Here is a 26,661-nt window from a genome sequence, read left to right as displayed (position 1 = left end):
GTGAGATGAGATTGGGTCACCATTCTCTTTAGGTCTAACAGCCTGTCCTGACGGGTTCTCAACATAGTCAACCACATAGTCATCTAGGTAGACAGGCCTCTGAATTGCTCTTTGTGGATGTCGGGATGAGGCAGGGTTAGACTTTGACATCGCAGACTCTGGGGTTGCCATGGTAATGACTTGGCTCCAGCTTGAAGGACCAATTTTGCACTGAAGGTGCACTGGTTCTTAGGTAGACTTGGTCATCGCCATGGTGTGTCGGTAAAGACACGGAGACAGGAAACCCTTTTAAAGTACTTTAATGTCCATCAAGTTCACTGGTTACATTGGAATGGATGGTAGCTTATATGCGTGTGAGAATGTGTGTGGTCTAAACAAAGGAAAGAAGAAATACATTACGTGAATGAAATGAGTCTAGAGTAACATAACATTACCACATGTAAATTACCAAATAACAGATGTAAAGCTGTACAAAGCACTGTAAAACAATATAGATAAATAATGTGCATCCTTAAACTTATTAGCTTCATGAACCAAATACACATGCATACATATGCATAGGTCAATATATATTGAGTGTACATTTGAGAGATTCATTATACACATAATCAAACTAACATTTCTATTAGGCGGAAATATGCCACAATGGCCTAACGGGTTCACATAAAACGATTCCAAATAAATGTATTCCGTTTAGGCGCTTCTGTTACAAACATTCGCTTATGCAGAGCTGTGGCTCTTCCGTGAATCTCTTTATATTACATATAAACAACTCCGAGACTAATATAGATTAGCAGCGACAGCAGCAATACAGTATAAGATGAATAAATACTTACTTTTAGTCATTAATGCACACAACTCAGGCAGGAATTAGGAAGAAAAACAACACACGAACCATCTCTCAAGATAAAGCGAAACGAAACTAAAAAAGTTCAGCACACAGTCACCCGACCAATGCTGTGGTTAGATTGGCTGTCCTTCAGCATGATCAGGGCATGATCACTACTGTATGTCGGCCTGTTTGTATATTTGTTGAATGGATAATAAAGTTTTACAGCAGATGGCGCCTCTGACCTCCTCTTCTACAACTATTTTTATTTTGTGTAGGACACAGACATATTATTTAGATGTCGTAATTCCATGATTCGTTGCATCTGTGTTCTGTTCCTCATGATGGCCCAATCATCTAGCAACCAATCACCGTGATCATTGCGAGGAAGCTCTTGCATGAGAATTGACGTCATCCATACAGTAGCAACGAAGACTCATTCTTAGTTTAGGAGTTGTCATTTTTACTTACTAAGAGTGGGTCTGAAGGGCGCTATGAAGAACTTAGATAAAATAACTTAGAATAACTAGAAAACTCCTAGCTACAATATTTTAGTGCGATTTAGGAGTTCTCCTAGTGGTAAGATAAAATTCTTTGTGAATACGGCCCCAGGGCTTCTCCTTTCCTGAAGGTTTCAGCAGACTTCTGTTCCCTCTAGTAACTCAATGCATGCAGCAACTCTCTCTTACTGCTGGTTTTGACAAGGAGGTGTTGTCTTCTTCTCAAATTTTGTATCTCCCTACAGAGTAGATTGGACTAGACCTGAATGGTTTATAAAGAAAGCGTCACTTGATTATGTAAACTCACCTTTAATCAGAGTTTTATGGTGTTGCTATGTGGTAGCAAAAGGCTTTTGTGCTGTGTGGTTGGGTAGTGGTGGGTATGCTACAATGATCTGGATGGTTGAATGGGAGATGAGGAAGGTAAACATCAGTCTTGCAAGTAATCACCTTTTTAAGATGCTGTTCATATCTTATCTGCAAATATAGTGAAGAAGAATGTCAAAAGGAAGAGGAACAGGATGCACAGGGAGTATTATGTGATATGGTAAATGGAAATACAGTTGGGTAAAAGAAATGTGGAGAAGCAAGAAAGGTCTATGAGTGTGTGGTGTATGCGTGCATGTGATGAAACAAATAAAAAAGGCTGCAGTGTGTTCACACAGAGCTCTTAATATCCTTCTGCCTGGTCTAGTATTCTCAGTGTCTTTCTCACGCATGCATGATAAAAAGGGGCAGTAAACTGCAGTGGCCTATATACCGTATTATATCAATACAAAAATGTAATAGCCCAGTGATTAAAAAAATGATTAGCTGATTACACTGTCGATTTGATAAAGTTTATCATATTTATAACAGCTGCACAAATTGGCACAAAAAAAATTCTTACAATGTAAAAACTTGGACCTAATAACTTTTGGTTATCTGAATTAAAATGAACTTGGAGAACACTTTATTCTACAGTGACCTTGTTACACACTACATGTAGTTATACTGAAGTAATAACTATAAAATATGCATAATTATGCAGCTAACCCCTTAAGTAAATAACCCTATAGTAAGTAGATCTAGGTAATTATTATTACTCATTACTTAAATGTATGGTTACACTGTAACAAGGACACCTTAAAATAAAGTTAAATCTAATATTGAAATGCAAAATGAGTCGGTTTTTGTTAAATAAATTAAAACTGGACATTTGCACTTGCCGCCTTCAATTGATTAATAATAATCATACAGTATATATAGTATTATAGTACAGTATTATTCTCAGTATAATGCTACTGTGCATACTGGTATTATTGCAGTATTAGTATAGTGGTCTACCGATATATCGGCCGATATTTGGTATTTTTAAAATATCGGCTAGTTTTTCTAATTGGCCGACGTGTTGGAAGCGGGACTTTTGTATTTTGCAAGTATAATAAACATTTAATTTCAAAAACAGTTGCCCACTGTGTCATATTCATATCGTTTTCACTGTGTGCTTTATGAAAAATTAGCGTTACATTGTCTTTATTTGAAAAAAAATAATTTGATTGCCACATATTCATATATTTTTAAACAATTAATTTATTTGTGAAAATACTCTTATAGTATTGTAAAGTGTAATGTTTATTTTAAAGGTGTGTTTTCTGATGAATTCATAATTTAATAAAATCTATGCTTGATTAAATATATGTAAAAATATCGGCTTTGTATCGGCCATCGGCCACCCTGCTCTCTAAGATATCGGCCATCGAAAAACAATATCGGTCGACCATATGAATATATTAAGCATCCGTGTGTATATATAATTATATTCCTTTGATGTTTAATTTATAATTTAAATAACAATATTGGTGGATTTATTTATTGTAGAGTTAAGGAACGTTATCATGACCATTGAAATGTTCGAAGCGGATTTCATAACAAATGTCAGTGGACCGGGAAGATTTTAAAACAATTCATAAATCTGTAAGACCTTCATGCTGTGGAAATACAAACTCGAAAAAAGAACGCAACGACCACAGCGCTGAAAAGTGACCGGCATACAAAAGGTCTATATACATGCTGAATGGGCAAAAAAACATGTTGCTTTTCATTAGGAAATGAAATTATTGTATGTCTTGCCATATAATATACAAAGCAGGACATGTAAAAGTGGCTTTGGAGTGGAGTGATTCCAACACTTTGAACATGAAAGGGAAATCTCTGTCGCTCCAATCCGCTCACATCCTCTGCCGGAAACTAATAGTACAGTGACTGTGTGACCCCCAGTGATTTCATCGCTGTCATTGTGAATGCACATTTACAGTTGAACAGCAGCGAGCAGCATAGAGTCTGTATGTGTGTACTTTACAGCATGTGTGTGTGTGTTTTCTGTACTGTTGGAGCAAAGAGATTGAGAGTGGAGGAAGGAGGGGGATAAAAGAAAAATGAATAAAAGTGGAGCGCTAATCCTATGATGAATCTGTGTGTGTTTTTGCCGTGGCAGCTTTGATTTATCACCAACATTTTATTCAAGGTCCTGAAATTAGTGAGATGCAGCTCAAGATAGAAACTACAGACAGAGAGGGAAAACAGCACAAAAAAGAGAGAGAGAAACGGAAAAAGGGGCCGCAGGAGTTGCTGATATTGAGCAAACGTAATGTGTATTTCATTATTTTTTTAGATATATTTCCATTTTATTTCTGTTCTTTAATCTCAGGTGTCTGGATATACCAATATGATTAATGATCCAGGGTAGTGGCGAGAGCTCTGCCGTAGAGAGGGAACGGCCCGGAAGAGCACTGCTAAAATGATGCTCTCTATGACACTTCCCGGAGATCACAGCCCCTGTAGGTCTGAGAAAACAAGCACACGGTGTCTCAGAGATTGGGCTGAGGGTACAGACAGCTAAAGAAAGATGGAAGTATGAGAACAAGCTTATAATGTCCAATGATGTCTGTATCAGGAGAGTTTATACTGTAGTCTGTGCATGTCAGAGACCATGTACAGTGTTACATATATAGAGGAATGACTCAAGTGGGACTCGCTAGAGAGTGAGAGAGAGAGAGAGAGTGTGTGTGTGTGTGTGTTTTGGCCTCAAGCTCTTTCCTGAAGCTACAGAACAAAGAATGGTTAGATTTCTCCGGTGACGTGTTTTTTCGCAGGATCTTACAGAAAATCTCTGTACTTCTTTATCTTCTTTAACCAGCTTTTCGTAGTTTTACACTTGTGATTCAAAGATTTGAGTTCTGTTTGTGAGTTCTTTTGTGAATATGTTTGGTTGTTTGCACATACCATGGTGAAGGAACATACATTCAAAACAAGTCTTTTATACTCTCCAAAGCTGCATTTATTTGGAACGGTAATATTGTGAAATATTATTACAATTGAACTGTTTTATTTGAATATTTTAAAATGTAATTTCTTCTTGTGATACAGCAATTTTCAGCATCACTACTCCAGTCTTCAGTGTCAAATGATCCTTTAGAAATCATTGTAATATGTTTCTAGATTCTAGATTTGCTGCTCTAGAAACATTTTGGTTACTCTTAGTAATAAACATATAAAACATAACAGCAAACATTATTAATAATACTTACAGATTGTGATTCGGAGGAGGACGAACCTGATCCATATACACTGGATTGCAAATATTACTCGTTGCAAATAAAAATTCTGACCACTGATTCTTCACATGCTCATCCCTGGACAATGGAAACAAGTGGCTGAACTGTCTTTGCAATGTAGAAAACAGCGTCTTCTCGACATGATGCGATTCAGCTGAAGTATTTGAATGTGTTCTAGACGTCACTTCAAGTCTGCGCGCGCAGTTGTTGGGAGCGGCCAATGACCTCTCTACGTCACGATGTAACAGCTAATGACTCGTTTCAAAAACAATTCATTTCATAGACTCAGAGTCGACTCTCACTTTTGAAAGACAATAACTTTATATACGGTGCACTTTCAGATATAAATCTTTGCAGGATGTTTTCATTCCCTTAGAGCTATAGTCACTACATGAACAGTCATTTTCAAAAATCCATGATAGGGGCTCTTTAATACACAACGACACCTGATAAACTGTAAAGTGGGACCATGATTTCTTACTATCAATGTTGAAAACAGTAACTTTGTGAAAACCAATAAAAAATTATCAGGATTCATTAATGAGTAAGTTAATGGCCATACCCGTGTAATGCTGTATATGCAAGGCAGGATCATGTCCATTTTATGAACATTTAGCAAATTAGAAAAATGTGCTCAGCTCGTTATGTTGTAGCAGATGTGGATTAAACAGTTCATTTACTTTGCTCTAATATGCTTTAATATATGCGTTTCCGATTAGCCAAACTCGCAGTTAGTTCAGAAATGCTGCTTATTTCCCATAAAAACAAACAAACCCGGCGTTACCTTGTGTGACTGTGCATGAATTAAATGGTTAATTACGAACTACTAGTTTGTGATGTTGACCTAGTTATTTGTGCTGTACAAGACTGTAGTGGTATTATGGCTTTGACATGACTTATCCAGAATGTAGCAACACAACTGTTTTTATGATGGTCAAGTATTGGTCAAGATACACTTTCTGAATCTTTATGATTGAACAAATATACACTCTTTTTGCTACATACACCCACTTATACTGAAACTGAGATTTTTTTTCTATTTTACAATTATTTATTTAATTCAAAAAAAAATGAATGAGTTAATTATTAACTTTTTTATCAACCGACGCACAGTTGCCTCGCCAGGGTTTGGTGAACCCTGTTTTAAATTATTAGTGTTATATGCTCAAATGTAGTTACACAAATGCACGCACACATTCACAAATGCATAACAAGCAGAATATGTTATTTGAGAGAGAGGAAGAGCATATTGCCCCAGCACTACAGTTATTAACCTAACATAATGTTCAACTAACAACCCAAAGCAGAGGAGCAGCCTGTAATCTCCATCATGCATTAAACATCAGCCAATGCACCGAAACACATTACAGCCTGAGCAGTTGTGTAATCACTCTCTCACAGAATAAGTCCTGACTAAAGGAAATATAAAAAAGACCACTGCACTCACATCGGGGGAAACAGGATGCTAATCACTCTTCTTTTTTAATTTATATATTGATTTAATCTGTAACCAGTCTTACGATCTGCTTCCCATTCCGAAGTCTTTTGTACTTGGTGAACTGTAGAATGGAAAAACAGAAGTCTGTACATGGAAAAAGTTAGCATGAACATTTTTTGAAGTTGCTCCTTTTTATTTTTCAGGGGGAAAAAAAGTGATGTGCAAACTAATTTAAAACATTAAATAATTAAATGTATTTTTCCACACAATCGGTCCAGAAAATGTGTGTATTATTTCCATGTGAGCTTAGAAATGTTTATAAAAGCTGAATGCTATTGGAGAGAAAGAGTAATTGTTTTCCCTGGAGGAGAAGATACAAGATGGACTCGATTTTTTTTTTCTGCTTCACTTGTTACACTTTGTTCATCTGAAGTAGCTGACTACACATTTAGCAATTTCATCATCCATGCTGCATGCTGGAAAGACGTGGACATAAAGAAGAGACTTGTCAATAAATGCAATTATGCAGCTACTGCCATCTAGATAATCGTATTTGGACGCCTCTAATCCTCTTGCTCTGCCCTAAGTCTTTCTTTCTTTCTCTCCACTTTCCTCCCCCTGCCGTTAGACTGGTCATAGATGTGTCTTCAAATATTAACACTTTTGTCTCAGGGCTTGTGAGTAGAATATTTCTCTGCATGCTTTCCAATTAAACTTTAATTTTGAAAAATTATGCAAAATATTGATCATATTAATTTATGTAAGGTTGAAAAAAAGTTTAAAATGTAATTTTCATTATTTCCACCACTGAATGTGTTTTGCTAGGAAACAAAACACATGAGATGTGATGGGAATGACACTGGTGGACATGATCAATACTTTCAGAAAAACAAAACATTTTACATGTTCACGAAGGGACATTGTTAAAGGAGTAGTTCACTTTAAAAAAAAAAAAAAAAACATTTGCTGATAATTTACTCACCCCCATGTCATCCAAGATGTCCATGTCATTCTTTCTTCAGTCGAAAAGAAATTAAGGTTTTTGATGAAAACATTCCAGGATTTTTCTCCATGTAATGGACATCAATTGGAACCAAACGGTTCAAGGTCCAAAAGACAGTTTCAGTGCAAACTATTCAAAGGGCTTTAAACGATTCCAGACGATGAATAAGGGTCTTATCAAGCGAAACGATCGCTCATTTAAAAAAATTACAAAGTTTAAGTTTTATAAGCTCAAATGGTCGCCTTGCTCTGTTGGGTGATGCGCGTTTGTGACTCTCCTGTTGGAACTCGTTCATCAAAATGAACGAATCTTTTTTCGAGCCAACGAACGAAATGAACGAGTTGACTCGGGAAAAGATTTGTTCATTTTGATAAATGAGTTCGAACAGGAGAGTCACAAACGTGCGTCACCCAACAGAGCAAGGCGACCATTTGAGCTTATAAAACTTAAACTTTGTTATTTATTTTTTTAAATGAGCGATCGTTTCGCTTGATAAGACCCTTATTCATCGTCTAGAATCGTTTAAAGCCCTTTGAACACTTTCAAGGGCTTTAAACGACAGTGCAGTTTGCACTGAAACTGTCTTTTGGACCTTGAACCATTTGGTTCCCATATTGAAGTCCGTTATATGGAGAAAAATCCTGGAATGTTTTCATCAAAAACCTTAGTTTCTTTTTGACTGAAGAACGAATGACATGGACATGGGGGTGAGTAAAATATCAGCAAAAGTTTTTTTTTTAAAAGTGAACTACTTTAATAGACAAATTAATTAAACTAAAAAGTAAAGTGTGAAAGTCTAAAGGTTCAAGTGGCCAAGAAACACCCATATTATTCTTCATTTTGTGCACGCATGCACACTCTTCTCTGCCTGTTCCCCTTCTGATCACACACACATACAGAGAAACTGAGAGCTGTCAGAAGTGTAACTGTAGCTCTGTCACCCTGTGCTTGTTGCGGCCGTATGGCAACTATTTTCTGCATGGCCTCTAACAGTTGAGCCTGTCACATTTCATTGCCTTCACTATATGCTGATCCTCTTGAACACACGCACGCACACACACACTCCCTGTTTCCTTTACTCTGTCTTTCTGGTCAACCTGTCATTGCTCCTGCAGTGTTTGCAAACTGAGCACAGTTACAAGGTCACCACTCTTAGATCTTTGATGCTTCTGAACACTTTACTGTCTTCACATTTCGGTCTCTCTCTTAATCATCTTACTGATACATTCCCAAAGTGTCAATGCAATGCTCTTTTCTTCACACACTAGAATTCAAATTACTATTTTACACATTTTAATCATAATAATCAAAATGAAGAATGGGAGTCATGTTCAGAGTTATTTTCAAATCTATCAATCTTATGGTGTATGTGTATATATATATATATATATATATAACACATTTATTATATTTCATTAGTAGCACTGATTTAATTCCATTTATGCATAGACAAAGATTGACATCAGGGAGGTAGTTTCATAGTGTGGCTAGAGACTTAATAAATTTGAAATGCATAAAAGGTGTAGATGAAATAATATATGAACAATGAACATTATTAGACATTGAAAAAAAAAATACCTTTGGTTATTTGACTCACGGTGCCATAAATGACAATGTAAATATTTTCCACCTGTTACATTATGAATTAGTATAAATGCACCTATAACCTGATCTTCTTAAACAAAGACTCCAATTTATCCAGTTTACACAGCAGAGAATGACCATAAAACATTATGCCAGTATAAACAAGTGAGAGAGGACGATAATTCTGAAGGTATGCATTAAATATTATAGTTTGAACACTTCAGTTAGGGTTTCCTAACACAACCAGCAACAATAAACCTTACTCACAGTGTTTCTGGGAAAGTACCACATAAAATACGCACTTCATTCTTAACGAACCAATATGATCAATAAAAATCTCCATTTGTTTTTGTTTTAAAGGCCTCTGGACAACGTATTAGATTCAGTTCTGTTTTCACAAGAGCAACTGTTTAGTATAATTCTTTTACTCCACACCATTAAACACATTCCTCTTTCAGTGCGAGACATTTATACTCTATAATATTACACATTTAATTACAGTTAATCCCTTTTTACTTGACTGAGAAAGAAAAGGATTCCAATTCATTACGCAGGATTAGACATGTCTAATCGACGGGAGGGTTTCTGTAGAGTGTGTTCAATGAGTGTGTGTGTAGTACGAGGTGAGAGTCTGGGCTAGTGGTGCATTTACAGTTATTATGTGATTCCACTGTTTAAAACAGGAATGTCTCCTTTTCATATTTCATGCTCATTGGTCTGTCTTTGATTGACTTTTATTCCTGTGTGAAATAGCAATGATACCTCTAAACTCTTCCCTGGAATACCAGAGTCTGTAGAGGAGGATCATTTAGTTTATGAAGCCGTTTTTTAGACTTTAGTGACACATTAAGAGTGAGATTGTGTATTTAGAAATATCTCACTCAGTGTTTCACTGTGAACAGATGTCATAGAAATATATATATATTTTGTTTTTTGTTTTTTGTTGTTTTGTTTTTTTGAGAATCCTAGTATCCAAAGGCATTTGAATTCACATTTTAACTGATGTCTTTGAATACTCCTCCAATATAGAATGGGCTCTATAAAAGTTTTAAAGGGATAGCCACCCTCATGTCATTCCAGACTTGTATGCCTTGCTTTCTTCTGTGGAACAAGAAAGAAAGAAAGAAAGAAAGAAAGAAAGAAAGAAAGAAAGAAAGAAAGAAAGAAAGAAAGAAAGAAAGGAAGAAAGGAAGGAAGGAAGGAAGGAAGGAAGGAAGGAAGGAAGGAAGGAAGGAAGGAACAATAGAAGTTAAAGTTGGCATGAAATCAAATTTGACAAATCTTCTTTTTATATGTAATATTGTAGTGTTTATTATAAATCATTTATCTGTGCACTTCATTATTTTTTTCAAATTCATGTACCCTTATAATCTTTAATCAAATACATTACCCTTCCCTCCCCCATTGAAACAACCTCTCTTCTATTTCGGTCACGTGCAATTGCGAAACGGTGTGGCCAGATCCGATGAGGCTATCGGGTGCGGCCTCTCAGAGAATCGCATTCAAATCTGCCTCCATTTTGTTTGCAACGCCCAACCAATTCCCGAAGGAAGAAATCAAGCCATGCCCTTCATTTTTTTTCTAGTTTCAGAAGCTGTTTGAGCCCGTTCTCATCCTTTGGCGTCATATAGGTGACACCATATGACATTTTGTTGAAATACTACCATAAATAATACCATAAAACTACCATAATACTACCGTTACGCGCGTGAAAAATTCCTGCGGCGCGAATGAGGCGTGGAGCGCGGCACGGAAGACGCGGATACGCCTCATTCACGCGCTAGCTCTCCAGAACAAATACAGTGCGGCGAATTTCTCGATGAATGCTCGATCAACATAAACAAAGATGACCGTCAACGGGTTTCGGTTTTGACGCGCGAGATGTGCGTAAATTTTGCTTCAAACTTTTATTTTACCCGCATCAGTTTTGCTCTTGACGCGTGAATTAACACAAAGTGGTCAAGCGTCGAACTAGGCGCGGTAGACGCGAATTTGACACTCGATTCACATCCGGTGTGAACGTAGCATTAGCGTGTATATAACACGCAGAACCCAAGGCGTCATATAGGTGACTGGCATCCTTTAGCGTCAATATGAGACGCAGACCCTACCCCAGACCTAAACCTACCCATAACAGTGCATGTTATATTGACGCTAAAGGGTGCCATGCCATGTGCGTAGTATTTCGACGAAATGTCATATGGCGTCACCTATATGACGCCAAAGGATGAGAATGTGTTGGCTGTTTCACTCGGATATACATCACAACAAGGAAAAAATGACAATCTCAACTTCCGTTTCACGCCGACTTTATTGATTTATTGCAACTGTCCACAGAAATTCAAGGGGAAAATGTGAACACTGTTGGTTATGTCACAATGCGCATGATATGTTTTTTGTTTTGTTTTTGGATCTGTGAAAACTGCAAAATAATGTCAGGTCAAGTTACCTTTGTACAGCGCTTTATACAATACAGATTGTTTCAAAGCATCTTTACAGTGATAACAAGGAAATTATGCAAGTCAGTTCAGTGTTGATTCAGTTCCGTTGTCACTTCATCTATCTAGCAGTCATTGTTTTATTTCAAAGTATTGAAAACAGTCACACAGGTTTAGGACGACAAAAGGGGGAGAACCTTTTTTTTTTTTAAATATGTTTACAGTAGAAAGTGTCCCACCATTAAAAGCCATGTCTCAAGCACACAATTACAATGTTCTCATTATAGTTTTATGTAGCGTATATGACAGCTCATGTAGCACTTAACTGTATTTTCCTTTTTTGAAGTTATTCCAATCACATTTTAAGCAATTTAAAACTTCCATGGTGAAGAGTGCGTATCTGAAGTGTCTCAGCTGAAGGAAATAATCCATTATTTATCAACTTTAATATATTGGCCAAATTTTCTTATCGGGTCAATAACGATAACATTAAAAACGGATCGGCCAATACTGATATGTTGACCGATATAATATGTATCCCTGTACAAAACTATACATACCTTCATTTTGTTTTTCTTTAATCAAATTATTATCTGATAATAAGATTTGTCATTTGAATTTCATTGGTGATCTTATTTGGACCCTATAGCCGTTTCCTTTCTTCCAATCAATTTCTATAGTGAGCTGCAAATGTGTTAAATATTGGCTTGTTGCTTATAAACTAGGGGCAGCTATAAACAAATTAAGAACATATTCTTATTGCATGAGATTTTAACTGCAACACAGATACTAACTGGAAGTGCAAAACTTTAAGATCTGAGCAGGAAAAGCAAAAGGATGTTACACTATAACAGTATATTATGTACAAACCCTTCAATTTCTCCCTTTCAAAATCCCCTTTTTCCCTTTTGAACTGTGATTTATGGACCGTTTGTTCATCGTTTTTATCTTTTTCATTAGTTAACCTTTGCTCCAAAAGAGAAAGAGTGAGGGTGGGAAAAATGAGAGGGGGAAGGGAATTACAGTCTAGAGGGTGCAATGAGAGCAAGATCCAAGTGGATCGATCGCTTATGAATATTCTGATCAGTGTCCTGAGCTGAAGAAAACTGCCAATGTTAGATGATAGCAGTGCACAGAAGAGACAAATCTCACAAAACTCTAGAGGACTGTAAAATCTCTATAAGAAGGAAGGATTGTTACGTTTGAATTTACTCTCCACTCAAAGAAGACTACCCAGGTGTGGAAAATATGAAAGAATAGATGTAGTATCAGCATTAGTGCGCTTCCTCTGAGAAGGACTATCGGGCAGGGAGGCGTTTTATAGACTATGATTGGGGAAGGGATTACACAGAAACACAATCCAATATCAGCCACTCTCCCTATCTGTCGTCACCATAACCGGATCAGACCCATGGGCCCTTGCAGAGAAAGCATACATAATAATGCAGAGGGTGGATGGAGGCAGGCCAGAAGAAGAAAATTGACTTCTTTGAAATCTTTTGGAGTTTAAAACCATTTAGGTTGAGTGAATTTTTTAAAAGATTTGTTCTAGTAAAAAAAATTAAAATAGGTACTAAAGGCTACACTCTAAAAATATTCAATGGCTTAGCAAATATCACAGTAATAATTAACTTTATTAACTTATAAAATCTCTGAATATCATTTACTTGATGGTTTGAGTTACACGTACCTGACTAAAAATCCAATAGTTAATGTTAATTTTTAATGTTAGTTATAAGTAAGGGTTTTCTTTCTTTTTTTTTCTTCCCTAAAAGCATTTAGTATTTGACTAACCAATTATTTATTTAAAATACACTTAATATATCTGTGAAATTTCTATAAAAGTATCTGAGAATGGGGAATTAATCTGATCTGTTTCAAGAACCACAAATATTTAGCCTGGTTAACGTCAGACCCAAGTTTCATTAAGACTTGGGTCTGGGAACCACGTTCATTTTCTCGTATTTGAGGTGTGGTTTACGAATGCCCAGCTCCCTTTATAGGGTGCTAATAATGTCTATCAAATGCGCCTGTACGTAGCTCATCATAAGCCAATCGTTTTAATTATACCAGATGACGTATATAGAGCGACAGAAATTAGACGAGGATGAAGATGATGGGTCAGAGATTTATGTGTACACGATGGCGTGTATCGCATGCGTGAGTGGCACTTATTTTTTTTGGCGTGCATGTTAATCAATGAGTGCATTCACACCGCGCGTGAGCAGCAGTGAAGCGGTGGTTTCAGCATTGAGTTTGTTTTTGCTGCGCTGCTCACGCTCATTTAAAGTGAAAGCACACATTTGATGGATAAAAAGAAATATGATTTCACACAAAAAGTGCCCAAAATGCACAGCATAAGCATGTCTAGTGAGTTTTAACAAGAACTTTGTAGGCAAATAAAAGAAAATAAAGACTCAAAAATATTGATAGAATATTTAGGTTACCTAAAAACTTGTTTTTAATTATTCAGTTTGGGTGAAAGATATGTATTATATATTAAAAAAAAAACTAAAGTAAACTAGCTAGAAAATATTATATATAAATGTTGTTTTAGTTTATGTAACACACTGACTGCTACATAGGCTAGCACAACCCAAATCAAACCTGAACGTGTGGTTTATTTGTGTGTTTTGTTTTTTATCCGCGGAGTTGCAGTCTTGTAAACATATCGAAAGTATAACTGAAACTAATAGATTGGAGCCATTTTCTGGGTTGTTTTGTTGTTCAACATTTATATGCGAATGTTGTACACCTCCCCATTACAAACTTTCCAGACTATCAATGTTATAAATGACCAACTTCTAAAAACAAATGTATAGTTGTCTTTGTAAAGAATTGCTCGCTTATATTTGTAGCTTTGAAGCCGCTGCTGTGCACCGTACAAACGCTGCCAGTGTGAATACTCTCGCGCGTCTGCAGCTGCAGTGACGATGTAGTTACGTTGACACGCTGCTCAAGTGCCGCTCGCGCCATGAGGCTGCATCGAAAGGTAACTTCGCGTCAATAGGTATAAACAAACTGCTTCGGTGTGTCGCATAGACGTCGTCATCGTCTTGCTGCTCCCTCCCTGTTCTGTGATTGGTTCCCTAGAGGCGGCGAAAATTTGGTCCATTGTATCCAGATTACCTAACTACGCACTGCGGCAAGGCAGTATGGGGAAACCCAGGCTAACAAATATTACTAATTTTAACTAAGACTAGTACAATATTATTAAAGACACACTTAAGAAATTGAGTAAGTTTACTCAATTAAAACAATGCAATCCTTTGCGTGCGTATAGACGTGACGTAATAGCAGGCACAAAACCCATGGTCACATGTGAAGGACAGGCTGCCTCCATCTCATTAGTAATGGCATGAGCTGCCTCCGTTTAAGCACCAACCCTCATCTTGTCTTCTTATCGCTACAAAAAATGGATATAAAAATGGAGAGGAGAATCTTTCAGAAAGCACCTATTCCTCCTCCTATTTGTTCTCGCCGCCTCTCTATCGCTCTGCCCTTGCTACCACCTCTTTATATCTTCTCTTGCTCTGCCCTGACTTCCCATTTTATCGTTTACTGCATATTTGGAGGAGAGAAAGTGTTCACTCTCTCACTTTCTGTTGGAAAGCTTCAGAGACCTGCATTTCACACTCAAGAGGGCAGCTGTGGTTTGATCTATCCTTTTGCCCTTTGCTCAATACAGTGAGCCTTTTCTAAATCTCTCTCTTGATCTGTCAAAGGGATCTCCTTGACTTTTATGTGTGCCAGTGGAACCCTCCTAGCTCAGGGCTGAGCTTAGTCAGCGATACTATGTGTCCCTCTTTCTTTCTCCGTCTCTGCTGGGCTGCTCACAACATTTTCCCATGATGTGGTGGGACAGGACAGGCGGTCAGCACACATCTACCTCTCTATCAAATGATCTCCACTACTTTACCAGATGAATAAGTGTGAGAACAGGGAACATCCTGACCTCTAACCTCATTCTCCTCACTAACCATTTTTGAATATTAGTATATTAATGGTTGCACTTCATTACAGAGCCCTTTCCAAACAAACCGGTAGATGATTGTAGTAAGTCAGCCTGTCAACTCATCCAATCAAATGAATGGAGGTTATGTTCTGGGTGTTCATTGTTGTGTTTGGGGTAAACATTAAAAGACCCAGAACCAGGTATGATGAATGAAGACCGGGAGTCAGAATTATAATAAATTAATTTAAATTGTTTGCAGTTTCATCAACAGAAGCCAACTTCAAGACTCACACAGGAGTTACTGTTACTCTTACTGTTACAAAGATCACAGCAGTTATACCATTTCCAAGGTCTAAGCTCCTTGCTTACAGGTTGAATGATTCTCATTGGCTAAGAAATAGATAAACATAGTATTTTTTTATAGTAAATCTCGAATAATGCCAGTGGTTTCTTAACCTGTATCCAAAAAGACTAACACGCACAACGACACACAGATTTTCTAAGGTTGGATTTGGCCAGCTCTAACTGTAAACAGGAGAGTCCTCTCAAAACATCAAGATAATGCGTTCTTTCTCTCAAGGAGAGCTACACTTCAGTCTAACTGGAAAGTAAGGCTTTAACAAAGGATTGGCGCCTTAAACTATTGGCTTCAATGACCCCTATATGTTTTAACACATTTAAGACCTTTCTCAAACACAAAAACACGTCCCTTTTTCATTTCTGGAAGCCGGGCTAAATGAGCAAGCACATTTACTGCATTCAAATATCAAATACAGACATTAAAGAATGCATTTCAGTAATCACACTGGTAACTTCTATAACTAAGTCAAATCTTTAAAATCTCAAATGTAGTTTTCAGTCAGAACACTTTTCACACAGCAGGATTTTGAATTGCTGACAGGTCCAGATACTTAGCATGCCAAATATCTCACTGGCGTCGGCGACTCGTCAGCGATTCTCTCAGATCGCGTCTTTGCTCATTCACACCTGTGATTTCGGCATTTGTCGGCAATTTCTCAAAACTTGTCGGCGAGCCAAAATCGTGGCTAAAATCATGCAGTCTGAACTCGGCATAAGGGAACATAATGAAACAAAAAAAACATGTCGTGATCCCTTTTTGTAACTGATTTACAATTTTTCTTGAATCTATTGTGAATAAATCTTTGAATGCAGCTCTCATCTCACCTTTAGATTGGTATTGGATAAGTCCACTTGATGAAAAGAAATTAAGCTCTCCTATATAAATTTCAAAACCTATTTGGATATGATCCCCTGCATAACCATTGTTTTTTTTTTTTTATCTTTTAATATAGAATGTTATTGTGCCCGTATAGCGGTGGAGCAGTGTTGTTCTTTCTCTAATGTGTATTGACAGTGAGAAAAAATTGAGTTTATGTGGATTTTCTGTCCCGCACACTTTCCTTTCCTCCAACCGCACGACATAGAGAGAGACGCTCCATTAGAGGAAGTGACAGGATGTCACTGTCTATCTCTTCTTATTTTCACCCCCTCTTACATCTCCATCATTTTTAAACCCCTCCCTCAAGTCACCAACACTTTAAGGGTAACAAATGGACTTCAGATGCATTTGACCCTATGGGGACACGGTTGGGGAAATGAAAAATGATCTGTTGACACGGACACTATCAAGGTATTGTGACCTCGATATTTTATCCAAGAGGTGTAATTGCCAAACTCCATTCTGCATCCATAATGCCAGTCAATCCTGAAGGCTTAGATCAGTGTTTTTCACAGTGATTATAACTGTGTTGCTAGGTTAATCCCAAACAAATTTAACTGATCGCAAAAGCTGAAATTGAATTAAATGTATGCAGTGTGTGTTTCCAACGCATTATCATGCTTTAGTGTCATATAGGTGAAGCTATATGAAAAAACGGCGCTATATACGCACATGGCACCCGTTATCGTTAATATAACACGCTCTGTGATGGGTAGGTTTAGGTGTGGGGTAGGGTAGGGTAGTCTCATATTAGGCTAAAGGATTTACGACGCCTTGGGTTTGCATGTTATATTAACGATAAAAGGTGCCATGTGCGTAGTATAGCGCCATTTTGTCATATAGCGTGACGCTATATGACAAAACGGCGCTATACTACGCAAAAATAAAAGCAGCCAAAATTAAGCTTTAACATTTAAGACATAGACAGCCATAAATATTAGCAAAGTACTTTTACAGTTGTACTGTGACATAATATATTATTTTTCTGACATGTTTTATTTAGTTGTGAAATGCTATAATAGTAATATTTAATTTTTTGTTTCATATTTTTATTATTATTATTGTTTATAATTGTCATATTGATATATAAATGATTGACTAAATGTGCAACCTTGCAGTCAAGCACTGCAAACTTACATTTTCTTTAATCATAATTACAATTTGTATCAGAACAATCACAATTTGATTTTTTTTTTTTCCCACACATTGTTCAGCCCTGTCAATAATTTTTTAGACCTGGGTGCCATCTATCATCCACATTTTATGTAATGTCATGTGACTGGTCTCTATGGAGCTGCAGTGTATTCAGGTTTCAGGCAATGACCCTACATTATGGGGACATGCCGATGTCCTTGAAATTAAAACTGCTAAATAAACATATTAAACTATTTTTTATAGAAAAGCTAAAAATGTAGAAAGTTATCTGTGATGGGTAGGTGTGTGGTTAGGGTTAGGGGCTAGAAAATGTTATTAGCTCAGTATAAAAATCATTAAGCTTATGGGATGTCCTCATAATGATAGGAGTACCAATGTGTGTGTCTCTGTGTGTGCACTTCTGTAACTTCTCAATCACCTGTTGCTGTCTATTTGAAATGCACCTAGACCTTTACACACACTCACATACTCAGTGCTATGCAAATGTCAAAGCTTCCTTTGCACATAAAACAGAGGTGCTCGTCCCAGGGCACTTTAATTTTGTTCCTTAAAAAGTGGTTTAACTCATCTTTCCTGCAGACCAAGAGGACATGAAATGCTTCTGAATCATCATAACATGCCCAAAGCATTACAGTCAAATCTACAGTATATGGGAAACTGCACTATAATGCATATCGAGATGATAACAATTATAAATACTGCCTCTATAACTGTTTAACTCCACTGCCAGCAGCAGGAACACCAAGGAAAAGATAAATCATTGCTTTTCTCTGTTTGAGACTATACTGGGAACCCAGAGATCATTTGTGAGAGTGTGTGTGTGTGTGTGTGTGTGTGTGTGTGTGTGTGTAAAGTTTTATATTTATCTCAGTGTCTGAGTCATGGATGAAGTGTTTGTGTGTAAACTTTACAGTCTCCTCTCCTGCCTGTCTTGTTTATTTAATTGCAATGTTTTTTGTTTGTTAATAGTTTAAGTTAATAATTTAAATATTTCATAAAAATGCCATTAATATAAATACTGCATACTTCATAGCACAAGTCATACTGATGTCTGCTACTGATACTAGATCTGCCTGGATTTATGTATGTCTATTTATGCAGCAGCCGCATATCTTACATACTCACCGCATCATTTCTGTACATTAATTAGCAGTAGTAAGTTATATTATAATTTGCTTTCTATTTATAAGTCGAGACCTTTAGGTGTGTGTCTATACAGCAATTGGCTTTCAAAAGCCAGTTCATTGCATGCACTAATACCCTCAGAAATATCAACTAGACTAAAAAGGGACAACAAGCCCCAGTTACCACTTTTAGGCACGTATGTGCACACAGGTAAGCATGCACATATGAGCCTGTACCTGTCTATAGATACAAGCAAATGCTTGTATATGTGCGTAGCAATGGCTGCTGTTCTCTTCCCTTTTCTGGGCTGGTAACACAGGGGCATCTATTAAAGGAAAGGTCCCTGTCAGCCTATGATTTAGCTCTCGCTTCTCACACTGCCACAGACCTGCAGGATATGGGCCAGGGGGCCAGCTGGGTTTACTAAACTTCACAGGGGACCAAAATAGCTCCTATGTGTGAGCCTATAGAAATATGGGAGACTGGGGCTAGTTGTCATACTTTAACTCCAATGTGTTAGCTAGTTTAGTCTGTGAATATTTCTGTATATGCACATCAACAATTCTTGGCTTTCAAAAAAAGCTGTTGAAAATGTAAGATGTCAAATTAAAAACAGGCTATTATAGAGTGTTCAGTATTATGAAACAATTGATAAAACAGCAAAACTAAAAGGCCTCTCTATTCCACTGATATTGCAGTGAAAAGGGGGACTTTCAAAGCCAAATGGAAACAACGGAGATAACGTGTGAGGGAGAAAAGATGATAAAATCATTGCTGAGGTGGCAGGTTACAGATGGGCTGTGATCAAGGGGGATGATTGCTGTTAAATTGACTCTTCCTCTTCAGCGGGCTGTCGCAGGAAAGTGTGTGGGTGTCCCTCCCTCTCTCTCGTGGGACCTCCTCTGCCACTGCCCGGTCATTCAGGCTTGAAAAGGGCAGCTTGACTGATACCAGACCTTCATAGACTCTCATGCACACTAGAATATTAATATCTTCAATTCTCAACTTCAGTGACTATACTGAACACCAACGTACACACCTTTAGCAGTGCGAAAAAACTGTTGAGGTTTGGCGTGATCCAAACTGTATTTGGCACCTCCTACTACATCTAAATATAAAATATATTTAGATTATATTTGCTCAAATCGAAAGATATATGCTTAAGTCAAGTACGAAACCGAATGGATTTTAAGGCCTGCTCACACCAATGTGAATGTTTGACAGAAATTCAGTCCGATTTTTGCCTTTGATTTGTCTGTTCAACTTCTGACCAATGCAGCTGAACCAACAGCTGAATGAATACACTTTCAGGAAAGCGTTTTTTACACCCGCTTGTCACCAAGAAGAAAGGAGGTTGAATGTTTTCAAACAGCCGTTCAGATTTTTGTATTCACTATGGTTTATATCAAACAACACTAAATACAAGAGTACAGAGACAAAAGAGCTGGTTCCAGATTCTTCCACTGCTATTCAGTTAGCAAAATAGTCGTTTGTGAGCAGCAAGTCATGGTTTAATGTAACAGCAGCTGCTCTGGGCATGCAACCAAAGGCCAAATCTAATCAGATAGCCAGTTATGTTTGAGTGTTATGGAAAAGAAAAAAAAAAACCACTGAAAGCATGCAAATGCTCATTTCAATATGATCTGAAAATGTTTATTGTACAACCCAAATGTTTGTCTTGGTGTAAGCAGGCTTTGGTCCCCATCTTGGTTAGGTTTAGGGTTAGGGTATGGAGCTGAACCTTATGGGTTAGGTTTAGGGCTTCGTTGAGTTTAGGTTCGGTTTGTAGGTTTTCCATACAATTTTGTCTTCTCAATTTCATTTTAAAGGGGTCATGAACTGGCTTTTTAAATTTTATTATATTGTTGTCTGAGGTCAACTTATGACGTTCGCTTGGTTTTTGCATTCAAAAACATCAAAATGAATAAGTAATAGGCTATTTTGTACCCTAGTTTTGAGCCTAGCTGAAAAACGGTGGGTTTTTATTGGCGTCTCGACTAAAGACTTGGAATTAAACGCCCACTGCTGTGAGTGGATAACAGTTTTACATATTATAATGAGTTTCAACTCACCCGTCGATGCACTTGGGGAAAATTGTTTTGAAAACTTCCAATGTTGTAAAATGGCAACCGGAATGATTCGCCCATACATGTTCGACCCAGAGTTTGTGTGTTGCACCATTCCTGTTAGATCCAAAATAGACGGCACAACACCGTTCTTTACTCTTAATCAGTCTACAAATCCAGTCTTGTTTACAAAACAATCCTCAATGAAATGAAGCGAACAGACGGACAATGTTTTTCCTCATCAGCTGAAACGTCATTAAAAATAGAGTTTATCCATGCGGTCCTATTGGAATCCAGAGGAAGCTTTTGCAGCCACTGTGTTCTTCCACAACCAGGTACTGCACAATATTCTGTATTGCTCGGTAGCTCGATCCGGTTTGTCATCACGAGGTAGGCAGGCCTATGTTATTTAGCTATGCGTGTAATGTGCGAATCAGTGGGCCGGGCTAAGCCGGCCATGTTGAAGTAGGCGTTGATCTTCTTCTGCAGGAGTGGTGTTTTATCCTCTTTGACGTAGGGCTGGGCGATATGGCCAAAAAATCATATCTCGATATTTTTTGGTCAAATGGCGATATACGATATACGTATATCTCGGTACTTTCTACGTTTTCTATTTAGATAAAGAAAATCTTTATATTTAAAAAAAAAAAAATATATATATATATATATTCACATTCGGCCCAATGATATCCTACAAACAATGTTGATATTGAAGGATATGGAAACAAATATAATATAGGCTATGCAATATATTATGTGCAAAAAGCTTTTGTTTTTATATTGACTAAAGGCTAAACTAAAAATGAAAATAAAAACAAAAGCACAAACTATTATATTAGCCTGCATTTGATTACCCCATTATAATTACTTTCACTTTCATTAAAAATATATACTTGTAGGTTTAAAATTCCACATATGGCACATTTATTTTCTCCAACAACAAATATTTTAGCAATATGTTTATTTTAGTCAGAATTATTGCGTACTACGTAGTACTATGCACGCGCATGCGCGCGCCGGCGCTCGTTCGAGGAAGCATGAATTTTAGCGGAGATTCACTTGATACAACGAGATACACGAGATACATCGTACAAACTCGATATATCGCCCAGCCCTACTTTGACGTCACTTTGAAAAACGAGTCGTTTTCTTAGGCTGGTGTCAATAAGAGCTTTTATTGGACTAACAAGGATGTTTTCAGTTCTGAAACTTACAAGATATTCTTATAACATGATGACCTCTTAGATGTCAAAAGCTCAAGAAAATTTGATTTCCCAGTTCATCACCCCTTTAAGTATTTTCAAAATTGGACTGGAGCATTTTTAAAGTTGGAGGGGCTATTCGGTGCAAAACAACAGAAATAGAAATCAAGCAATTGACAAGATGGAACAAAAAGATGCACCAAAGTAACCCCAACTTATTAACTTGGCCAACTTATTTGTGCAAAAAAAAGGCACATGGGCAAACTGAGCATACAGCTTACGTTCGGTTAGAAAGATCCGATTGTGTGCGTGTATTATGCTGATGATGAAATTTACGCCATGTGCTCTATGACCATATTCTAGCATACACAAAACAGATGTACATTGATCTTTAAGTTGATGAGGTCAATTTTATACCTTGCTGCACATTGCCTTTTTAGTGCTAAGTGCACAATATAAGACCTTGCCGTGGCACTTGCTCGTTCACCCTCTACCTCCAAAGCATTTCCTCTATAGAGCCTTCGCATCCTCAGCTAATATCTCTCACCATTCCAGCAGCAGTCCCGAGTCCCCACCCTAACACTGACACGCAGTGCTGCACCACAGTATTCTCTCCTGTTCAACACGCTTAATGTCCCTCAATTTATTACATTCTTTTTATTAGTGGTGCTTGCTAAGGCAAGCCTGACTACAGTATTATTATTGTGGATTGTGTGAGTTAGGGATTTAATTACTTAAATGTATTCAAATTTGGCACGTTGCTCCTCTAACGGCATTTCTGCTGCAGACATCAATGATACAAATCATGTGGCTTATTGACTAAAGTTGTTCCTTTTCTAAGAGATCTTAGAGACTTTCGAATGCCTGGTTCTGATTACACGATTTTAGCCCGATTTTGGCACGATCCGTTTGACGTAGGGTGTCGTGGGGATTCGTAAACGACAACGGGCGTCAGGACGCAAGATTCGATCGTATCATCTCGTATAGTGGGCGACAACCTACGTTGCGTCTGTGATGCTTCACGACATCATGACAAAAAGACTAGCATGTTTTATTTTTTTAACGGTCGTCCACGACGGTTCCGTCACATGTATGAAGTTGACTAATAGGAGCACAAGCTTTTCCGTACACAACTTTCAAAAATGGCGAAACGAAAGAGAGACGATGGTGCTAATGTTAAAACTAAACATATATAAAAGTAAAAATATATAAGAAAGAAATATTTTACCTCAAGTTCTCTTTGGAGGATTGACAGCCCATACTGTCTTCTTCGAGCAATCCAGGAACGTGTCCATTGTCGGGTTTTCTTTCTTTTATTTTATTTTTTCTGAACACAGGACAGCCAATACAACACTCACCGCGTAATTCATTGTTTATGTTCATTTCTGGAAGTCACTCGCTACTAGTTTCGCCTTCTCGATGACATCACGCGCGCCGTTAAAGACGGCGTGCGATGACTGGTCAGGAAGCAACGTGTAGTCTGACATGTGTTTTGTCCATGACACGACAAGATTTTAGGAGTCAAAACCGCATAATCTGACACAATGACTATCGTAACAGACAAAAAAAAAAAGTGTAATCTGAACCAGGCATAAGAGACTTACAATGTTTAATTTGGTGGATGATAACATATGTTAAAAGTACATAGACGTAACCATAAATAGGTACTGTAATGGAAAAACCGAACAACCACACAGAACACCTTACGGTTCCACCTAACAGCACCCTTGCAACCACCCACGGAGCATTTAACTATCATAGTATGATGTATCATTGGAGAAATCAACTAGCTTGTCACAACTATTTCCAGAAACATCAGTACTTTTTCGCACATTCATCATTTTAACAATATAGAACTGTTGTTAATGACGTCACGCAGGTGGTGGAGTAATAACGTCTGCTAATTAATTGGTTTGATATAAAATGAATAATCAGATTATACAGCAGTAGTTCCAACCACACAAGTTTGTGATGCTATTTGTGAATGTACTTTGGAGCTATGGTTTCAAAAAACACCATGTTGGTAATTCTGTAGAGAGTGGCACAGAGAGAGTGACAAACAGGAAGGGAGAGAAAGAAAGGCAAGGAATGAGGACAAATTAGTGTTTCAATGTTGTCACTTCTGTTCAAGCCTCTCTAAAGTCATTTATCAATGAACAGAGTTTGTAAATAACAGTGGAGATAACAAGCAATGATGTTTCTCACGCACCAGTAGGAACTGACAAAGGTCTCAGTGAAATTCCCTGGTGCGCTGAATACAGTCAAAGAACAACTCCTGCATTGCAGTAAACAGACAGTGGAGAAGATTCAGACAGGAGTGATCACACCCACCCACAAACACACATATACGCAGTGCCATATTAAATATATAGAGCTCTTTTAGTTCTATAATAGCTGCTTTTGTAGTGCTGTACTTTGTTGGCATAATGAGCTGCTTCATAGGCATTCTGTAGGCAGTAACTGCAGATGCCACACAAATAGCATTCCACACATCAGACTCAACTTATTTTAATAGCATTTAAAATTAGCATGTTGCTATCTTTCACCAAAACATTATCTTTTACTAAAACTATACTGCACGTTAGTGCAGCAATCCCAGCAATTAAAAAAAAAAAAAAAACGACAATGAACCAATCAATCCCCAATGGACAAAATCAAGTCCAATCTTACATTTTATCTCATGTTTGAGAAGCTGTTTTGTTCAGTAATATATGTCACAATTGGAAAGAACAATGATCACAATTTTAGTTTCATGCCAACTTTAAAGGGGTGGTTTACTGCTTTTTTTCTTTGCATGATTATGTTTATGGGGTGCAATATAACATGTCTTCGTGGCTTTTTTTTAAGCCTTATTTTTCATAAATTTCACCTTTATTGTAAGCCACTTTCTCCTCTGTCATTTGAACGACCGGTTTACATCCTGATTCTATGAAACCACTCCCTCAGAAACAGGCAATGGGCTCAGATCGGTTAGTAAGGCCGGTGTGTTGTAATTGGCTAAACTACATAGTGCACGTTTTTCGGAAACTTCACGCCCATTACCTTTACGGGCGAAAGTTGCATGTTCTCCAGTCAAATGTAAATAATGGTGTCTGTCAATACTGCCAGTTTGAGCCAGAATCAGATCCAGAAAGCGGCGATGAAGAGAGTCAAGTAGAACCCAAACAGTGTTGGCATTACGTTCTTCATCAATTCGAAAAATTTCGTCCAAAAGTAATATCGTCCAAAAGTATAAATGGAAAATACATTTACAAAATTATTAGATGATCAATGAAAATATATAATAAGTACATAATATGCCAGTGCTGGCATTTGTTTACGTCCTTGATAAAACATTACAGACTAAAACATTACATCTGAAATTATACATGCAAATACATTTAAAATGATTAAGTCTTACTCACAGGTTGTGGCCCAGCAACTGCTGCCTCTGGTTTTAAAGTTGGTACTGCTTCATGTTTTAGTAACAGTTTCTTGTTGAACCCGGCATTGAATTTGAGGAGATTCTGGAAGCTGTCTTGCTATTGTAATTTTCAGGAACATAATCAAACATAAATTTTAGCCAAGAGCCATTGTTGATGAACTACAGCGTCAGTGGAAAGCCCGAACAGCTGGCTGAAACTAACACAGTTTCGACGGCATGGCTACAGCTCTCCGCTATAACTCTTTCGACAAAGCCGCAGAAATATGGCCATGCCCCCTTTTTTGCATATTACGAATCCGGAGGGAGGGTTGATGTAAATTCATGGGTTAGTTACATATAAAACCCGGGAAGTATCTTGTTTTAGTCCCTTTTGAGTCGTTTTTGTAGGCATTAAACTTCCTGATTTTTAAAAGACGATATGTCGGCTTATGTTGACCTTTCAGCGCAGCAACTTTGCAGATACTATTCATGCACCATCAGCAACATTACACACTATTTAAAATGAAAAAAGTGAAATCGCTATTTACCACCCGCTTAAGGTCTCCCAATAGTATTTTAACATTTGAAAGTAAAGCTAGTAAAGTATTGATATTTATTTATAATAAATTATGAATAATTTTTAGTTATAATAATACCAATAATAGATGATGCATTCCTTATTGAACAGCTCTCTGTCTGTGCACGGGTGTGTGTGAATCAGCATTTACTGCAGTAATCTTAAGTATCAGCAACTGTGTGAGACTATTACTCATGGTAAAGAAGGCAGGGTGAGAAGTTTAGGGAAGCTGTCAGTAACTTAAACTGTTCTGAATTTGCTTCATTAATCCAAGTGGTTTTCATTCATCTCTCCAGTCGCAGTGCATCTGCCCCGGGATGGGCCTCCGCGTCTGCCACTGCACCACACCGGTTCAGCAAGCAGAGTCCAAATGATGACGCAACTGTGCCAGAAGCTGTTTACGAAAGAAAACATGAATAATGACAAGAACCGCCGAGGAATCGTCCAGAGTGCTTGAGGAGCAAGAGCAAGCAGGACAAACTCAGAAGGAAAAGGTAGTGATAGAGGGAAGTTAATTGGTGGAAGAGTGTAAGAAAAGCAGGAGTTGGTC

General features: G+C 37.5%; 1 protein-coding gene across 2 annotated transcripts in view; it reads left to right on the top strand.

Annotated features, from left to right (window-relative positions):
- gata5 (GATA binding protein 5) overlaps window positions 1–26,661 on the top strand; it is a 138,853-nt gene that overhangs the window by 62,215 nt on the left and 49,977 nt on the right. For both annotated transcript variants that reach the window (XM_089124120.1, XM_089124119.1), the window contains one exon: window positions 26,408–26,605. The gene's annotated coding sequence lies outside the window, so the exon portion shown is untranslated. The remainder of the gene's footprint in view (window positions 1–26,407; window positions 26,606–26,661) is intronic.

This window comes from Pimephales promelas, chromosome 20 (genome assembly GCF_988280905.1).
Source record: "Pimephales promelas chromosome 20, fPimPro1.hap1.1, whole genome shotgun sequence".
Taxonomy (NCBI): Eukaryota; Metazoa; Chordata; class Actinopteri; order Cypriniformes; family Leuciscidae; genus Pimephales; species Pimephales promelas.
This window is presented reverse-complemented; position numbering and strand designations above follow the sequence as displayed.